General features: G+C 55.1%; 1 long non-coding RNA gene across 1 annotated transcript in view; it reads left to right on the forward strand.

Annotated features, from left to right (window-relative positions):
- LOC133769353 (uncharacterized) overlaps nt 1-7,135 on the forward strand; it is an 18,989-nt gene extending 11,854 nt beyond the window's left edge. The window contains exons 3-5 of the long non-coding RNA XR_009867196.1: nt 5,522-5,683; nt 6,217-6,412; nt 7,033-7,135. This is a non-coding gene — a long non-coding RNA (uncharacterized LOC133769353). The remainder of the gene's footprint in view (nt 1-5,521; nt 5,684-6,216; nt 6,413-7,032) is intronic.
- The last annotated feature ends 373 nt before the right edge of the window (nt 7,136-7,508 follow it).

The following is a 7,508-nucleotide window of genomic DNA, read 5'->3' on the forward strand; positions in this document are numbered from 1 at the left end:
TGAGGCCGGCAGGAGCCTGCACCGCCCAGCCCATCCATGGTCACTCTGCTCCTGCTCGATGAACCTTCTCCGAAACCTCGTGCTGGGAAGGTCCTTCAGTCACCCCGCGCTGCTCGGCGTGTCCCTGGCCTGCTCCTGGAACCACGGAGAGAGCCGGGGGTTTGCTGCTGGCCTGGCTGCCATGCCGGAGAGTCAGCCCTTTCTCCCAGAGCCGTGTCTCCTTTTACTGGAAACTGAGATTAGAACCCGTGATCTGGTGCTGGGTGTCGCTGCTCCCAGCCTCTCAGTGGCAGAGCTGGGAAATACATGTGTGTGTGTGTGCGCGTGCGTGCTTGCCCCACTTGGGTGCCTTCTGCGATTTGCCTCTCTGTCCCCTGCACGCTGAGCTAAGCACGAATCCACAGGGAAGCCTTAGGCCAGCCCCCCAGGCCTCACCCTCACCTCCCCCTTGCTGACCTGCAGCCCTCTTCCCAACACTGAGATGCCAGCTGTCACCAGATTACAGTTGGAGGGGCTGGTGCTGTGGTGTAGTGGGTAAAGCCACTGCCTGTAGGGCTGGCATCCTATATGGGCACTGGTTCAAGTCCTGGCTGCTTCACTTCCGAGCCAGCTCTCTGCTATGGCCTGGGAAAGCAGTAGAAGATGGCCCAAGTCCTTGGGCCCCTTAACCCATGTGGGAAGAACCAGAGGAAGCTCCTGGCTCATGGCTTCGGATTGGCACAGCTGCAGCCATTGTGGCAAATTAGAGAGTGAACCAGCAGATAGAAAACCTCTCTCTCTCCCTCTGTCTCTCCTTCTCTGTGTAACTCTGACTTTCAAATAAATAGATACATAAGTAAAAGTAACTGGGACTCAAACCAGGCCCTCCTGTTCCATGAACATGGGATGCACTGTCTTCACTGCCTGGGGTTGTGTGGGTCTGTTTCTATTGAATGTTGTGTTTGCTAGCGTTCATTTACCTTCCTGAATGCCTGGTTATCTTGTGTTGCGAGTTGTATGTTGAATATGCAAAAGTTTTTATAGGAATACTTTGAAGCATAGGATAACTTTTTAATAGTTTCTGGCATACAAGTTTTTAAAAATTCTATTCATTGTTTGAGATCTCCTGGGTCATCCTGGTAGCTGGTGCCAGGCTGTATGCTCCCTTTGAGGGCCAATATTCTTGTTTTCTCATGGAAGGCAAGAAGGCAATAAGGCAATCTCTTTTTTTTCTTTTTTTCTGTTTCTTTCTTTTTTTTTTTTTACAGGCAGAGTGGACAGTGTGACAGAGAGACAGACAGAGAAAAAGGTATTCCTTTGCCGTTGGTTCACCTTCCAATGGCCGCCGCGGCTGGCGCTCTGCAGCCGGCGCACCACGCTGATCCGAAGCCAGGAGCCAGGTGCTTCTCCTGGTCTCCCATGGGGTGCAGGGCCCAAGCACTTGGGCCATCCTCCACTGCACTCCCGGGGCATAGCAGAGAGCTGGTCTGGAAGAGGGACAACCAGGACAGAATCCGGCGCCCCGACGGGGACTAGAACCCAGTGTGCTGGGGCTGCTAGGCGGAGGATTAGCCTATTGAGCCGTGGCACCGGCGGCAATCTCGATCTGATGCCTATCCTCTTCTTCCCACGATGGCTGCTACTCTTGGGGGCCCTGGCCCCTGATTTTTGTGTACTGACCTACAGAGTCTCCAAGTTTCTCTGCCTCCCTTCCAGCCTCAGAGGAACAGTCGTCCCAGACGTGGTAATTCTTCGTCCCCTTGCCGCTGGTTTGATGTCCATAGCAGAAGTTTCTCCTATTTTGAGCAGTTTTTATAGCTATTGGCTGATCGGCAGATGAGTAGAGTGAGGGGTTGGCTTGCATCACTTCTATCCTTACTGGGAATGGAGAATCCTGCAAGCTCTCCAGCTGAGTCGGCTGGCCTCTGAGCTGACCGCTCAACCAGGGCCTCTGATCTGGGCTCATTCTTCATTCTGGGACCCATTTCCAGGAGAGAGTCATACACCGAGGGAGACTTGTACAGAGGGGACCGCGGCACCCTGGCATGCTGGCTGTACCACTGGTGTTGTTGGTAGCACCCCAAGGTGCTCTGAGGTGGGTCCTGGGTACTGCTAGCTCATCTCCCTTGCTACCTTCATGGTGGCCCCACAGAGGGCCTCTTTCTCCTTTCCAGACCATGTATTAATCATATTTGAATGGCCAAGTGGAAAAGAATGCACATTTTCACTGTTGGATCATGCACAGCTTTGGGTGGTACCACGGCACCCCAGCTCCTGGCTTCAAGGTCAGAGTGACAGGGGCAGTCACTTCCTAAAGCCTTGGGAGGGAAACGCAGAGGAGCTCAGGGCAGGGACAGCCCCCAGCGTTTCAGGTCACAGCCAGCTCTGCCCCAGGGAGCTCTGTCTTCCCTTTACTCGCTGCCTTTCATTGTCTGCCCTGCGGCATCTGGGGGTCTGATGGCCCTGGATGGCGGTGGATGGACTGGGGCTCCTCACCCAACCCTGGAAGCACCTGCTGCATGGCTGACCAGACTGGCACCACGCGCCACGGGAAATAACTGGGAGCATTAACCAAGTGGGAGAGGGCCAGGCCATGGAAAGCACGTTTCCCTCTGGGGGGTGGGGGATGGGTGGGTGGTTAAATCCATCACAGGTCTCTCGGGCAGAAATACTCCTCATGGTGGCAGTGCTGAGAAGACCAAGAATGGATTTTTTTTTTTAAGCATGGCACAAAAAAAGAATGAAACCAAGAACATCTAGCTCATGGAGTTGATTCTTCTTAAGGAAGGGTTGTTTTGGAAGTGGATGCACTTGGTCTCGCTCATTTCTGGTTCTCAGCACAGAAATGCCTGCACTGGAAAGTCCCCTCCCATCGCTTGCTGGTGGCTGGGGGGAAGGAACCGCTGCACTTGGTTGATCATAAACCAAGCACTGAGCCTGCCCTTCCGATTCTGTGACTGCTAGGTGATCACAGCAGGTCGCAGATTACAAACCGTAGCAAAAGTCTATCGCTGCGGAGTTGACTAACGGGTGAGTTACGGGATTTAGAAGGTAGAATGAACTTGCCGCAGGCAACTTCTGTTTCTTTTGTTTCGTACAAAGAGCAAAACATTAAAAACCCTGTTGTGGGTTTTCTGAAGCTCTTGTCATCTGGTGGGGGGTTGGCCTGAAGGATGCTTCCCAGACCCACCCCCTTACCCCAAGGCTTCAGATCCAGCTTAGTGGTCCCGACCACCAGGGGGCAGCACTTGGCCAACCATGGCTCCAACACTGCCCTAGTCCACGGAGTGCAGCAGGAGGTTCCTTTTGCTCCCCTCGGTCCAGAAGGCAAGTACCTACAATGCTTTGATCCGACTCCCTCAGGTGTGTTTGGCAAGTGCCATGCCCTTTTCTGCCAGGACGGTCACCACGTAGGTTTTCAGCTCTGACAACACTGAACGGGGCCATGTATTTTTCCAAAACATGAGAGATCGGAGGACAGCCAACCTATGGCCTGGCAGGAAATCTCTAGACACCTTGCTTGCTTGTTCCTGGCCCCGAGCCATCCTCTGAGGGGCTTGTGCTGGCTGTGTGAGGCCAACACAGATGAGCATGGTGGTCCCAGTCTTCTCCTCCATGCTTGTCTGTCTGTTGTTCCTTCTGCGTGATGTCCGTCTGGCTCGTGAGAGCAGAGGGTGCATAGCTCCCGCTCTCCTGTCCAGGTCCAGCAGCGACAGCCCCCACCCGGCACTGGGGCACTGGCCATGAGAGCTGGACATCCCAAAGTTCAGACTACGATGTGGGGGTGATGAAGGAGGGGGCTGTGCTGGGACAGAGGGTGCCCTGGGGAGAGGACGGTCCCCAGAGCTCAGTTCAGAGAGCAGAACCATCGTGTGGCAGCCTCGATGAGGGCTGAGGTCTGCAGGACGCTGCTCCGCTGCTTGCTGGGGCGTCCTGGTTGAAGGGCAGGGGGGTTAGGTGGGCAGCCAGGGCACTGCCCCAAATGCCATGGAGGAAGGAACAGATCTCCCAGTGGGTGTCATGGGTGTCCTCGTGCTGTCCACCTTGGAGTGCAGGAAGTGCTGTTGTCCTGGGTGGGGCAGGCACTGTGGTGGGCTCAGTCCACTTGCTTTTGGGGTCATAGCTCTGTGTCTGTGGCCAACAGGGTAGGGGCAAAGGGGCCAGAGGAGATGGTGCTTTTTGCCCACCTAGCTCTGGTCAGCCCTGGCCAGTTGCAGGACACATGGCCCCCTCCTCTAACTCCTGGCTGGCTTCCTTTCTGGGACAGGACTGGCACAGATTTAGGGGCCAAATTGATCTGCTCTGCTTAGCTCCTTCCCTGTTGTGCAATCATGGGCAGATAGCCTCTCTGGGTCTCAGTTTCTGGGTCTACAATGCTGCAAAGGCCATCTTCCCTGGGGGAGCGGTGAATGCTGCTGAGCAGTGTTAGGAGAGACCCAGGTCCCCTGCAAGAACTCGCTGAAGTCTTCCCCAGCTCTTGGTCTCCAGCGAAAGTGGCCACTGTCCAGCCTGCCATTGTCTCTGTCCCTCCTTATCAAGGCAGCTCCTGCGCTAACTGGTGGCTGTCCCTTCCTGTCTTCGTTCCCCGAGGAGGTGAAAACTGGCCTATTCCTGGGCCAATCCTCACCACTGAGGGCACCCAGCACCACAGGGCTCCAGCTGGGGTCTGTGGAGGGAGGTGCGTTCTGCCTGTTGGGAGACCCTTGGTCCCCTTCTGTGTGATGAGGTCAGCAGTCTTTCCTCCTGGGCAGTCCCTGCCTCTGGTGGAGCTGAGCCCCAGAGACTGGTGGAGCTTCTCTCAGGGCACTCCCAGCCACTCCCTGGGCACTGCACAGCAGGGAGTCACCTCCATGCCCAGGCACAGGGCATGCACTGGCCTGAGACTGCCTGCCTGGCTCAGCTGGGCACACAGGAGAGCTTCTCTCCTGCACCAGGGAAAAACACATGGATCCCACCATCAGCTGTGCCTTCACGGGCATCAGAACAAATCAAAGATCCTACATCCAGGAACCAAGCAGTTAAGCAAGGAGATGGGACATAGGCTAGGCTGACCAGGACAGGGCAGGGTGGGGGGTGGAATGTGCGCTCAGCTTCCAGGAGGGAGGGAGCAGGGGAGAGCAGGGGATGGGACAAAGCTCAGGTCTGTGCGCCCTGCTGTGGTCCAGGATGACACTGTGCTTCTCTGCACGGGCCTGACTCAGGTGTGTCAAATGCTGCGTGCCAGGAGCAGACACCCACCTGGGCTGCTGCAGGTTAGAGGGCGTTGTTGTAAGGCTGGGGGTGGGGGCTAAGGCTGCGAGTGGGGGCTGCTGCACAGGTACCAGAAAAGGTAGACCGCCCCTGTCTCAGGTAGCCCTAACCCCTCTCTGGGGCGATGTCAAACCACACGACTTCATTGGCACATTGGCAATTTCTAGCAAAGTGCACGCATGCCACAGACCCTCAGTTTCACTCTTTGTCCAGTGTTTCTTCAGAAGAAATAGAAGCCTGTGTCCACCAAATGCTCACAGACGCTCCTGGTGGCTTCTTTCCCCATGTCCAGGAACACGGACACACACGGGGAGGAGTGGTCAGATACGACTCAGCGCTGAGAAACTACAGACTGTTGATGCCCATACAGTACGGATGGACGTCATGTGCCAATGAGGACTGACAGGGAACAGCACGCAAGCAGCAGTCTGAGGACAGACAGTGTGAATGGAAAGTGAGTGTGCAGGTGCTGCTGTGGGGGGTGGGAGTGCAGTGGGGGCGGGAGGGTCCCTCTGCTCTGCACATTGGCTGTGGTAGTGACCCCAAGGGGTGCCTTTGTCACAGCTCACAGAACAGCACATTGCTATTTGTGCATTTTACTGTATATGAGATATACCTCAATACATTGATTTTATTTAAAAAATACCTTAGGGGGCTGGCGCTGTGGCACAGTGGGTTAAGCCACTGCCTGTGATGCCGGCATCCCATATGGGAGCCAGTTCAAGTCCTGGCTGCTCCACTTCTGATCCAGCTCTCTGCTAATGTGCCTGGGAAAGAGTTCTTGGGCTCTGCCACTCATGTGGGAGACCTGGATGGAGTTCCAGGCTCCTGGCTTCTGCCTGGCACAACCCCAGCTGTGATAGCCATGTGGGGAGTAAACCAGCAGATGGAGATCTCTCTCCCTCCCTTCCCACCACCCTCCCTCCCTCTATCTCTGACATTCTGCCTTTCAAATAAATACATAAAACATTTTTTTAAGCCACTTAGGTTTTGAAGACAAAGTTCCTACCTCAGTAGATACAATGTGGAGTTATAGAAACGAATCGAGTTTCAGACTTGGGTCACTTGATGACTACGCAGCTTCTTGACTAAGTAGGAGCTGATCTCCTTGAGAGAAGGCCTTACACGCTCTCCCAGCTACAAGAGGAGACTTCAAAAGTTCATGGAGAAATGGAACTAAAAGGTAAGTGTACATTCGTGCAAAGAAAATGGAAATCCGTGTGCAACATGCATTTCCACGAAATTTTGGAAGGTTGTGTGGATTTCAACATTTTTTGCACTCTTTTAGCCTCATTTCCCCACAAATTTTGAAACGCATCCTTGCATGTTATAGATGCCCTGCCACTCTCTCAGAGGGGCCTGTGGCCTTTCTCTAGGGTGACTGTGCCCTGGGACAGTCTCCTGGCAAACAGGAGGCGGCCTGAGATGCCACTAATGTCGGGGGACTTCACTGCACCGCGGTGGCCAGCAGCCAAGGTGGGGCTCATGGAGGTCAGACGGTAAAATTTCTGTGGGCCTGGTGGTGGTCACAGCTGGGACAGCTATGCTCAGCAAGTGCTAGAGACCCCTTGTTCCTTACCTCTGCTGCCACGGAGTGACTCCTATTTTGGTAGGAGCTAGAATGAAAGTGAAAGTCCTGGAATTCTCCCTCCCTACCATACCAGTAAATACAGGTACCTAATTCCTACCCGCAGGGAGTTGTAGAGATGAGCGACACTATCCAGGACTTGCGGGATTTAAGGGGGGGGGGGTGTCCCTATGTGCTCCCTGCCCCCTCATTGACCAGTCTGACCTCTGCAACAGGCAGACACCCTGGAGAAAGGTGGTGGGTTACAGCAGTCCTGGAGAAGGCCCCTTTGTGGGACCCCCGTCGCAGCCCTGGAGAACTGAGGCTTGGCTGCTGCTCTCCCTGGCACTCTGCAAGGACAGCTGGCGAGGGTCTCCTGTGTCCATGCCTTGCCTCAGGGGGGTGTTGGTTTCCCGCTCTGTGCTGTGACCAGAGATGCCACAGGACACCGCGATACATCACACCCTCACCCGATAAGCAAGGAACAGCACGTACATGAGGGAGACCCCAGGGCGAGAGGGACATTGCACGTGCACTCAGGAGCCCACGCCTTGATGAGGCAGGTCCCATGGAGCGTCTCAGGACTCCCTCACCGAGTGGAAGATCTGCTGCTCTGCGCCACCATGAGCCTCTTGCTTGCTGAGACTTTGCGTTTTGAGCACCCTCGGTGCCCCTTGGGTGTCCTACCCAATGCGTCTCCCCCGGGCCTCTA

This window comes from Lepus europaeus, chromosome 11 (genome assembly GCF_033115175.1).
Source record: "Lepus europaeus isolate LE1 chromosome 11, mLepTim1.pri, whole genome shotgun sequence".
In the NCBI taxonomy this organism is placed as follows: domain Eukaryota; kingdom Metazoa; phylum Chordata; class Mammalia; order Lagomorpha; family Leporidae; genus Lepus; species Lepus europaeus.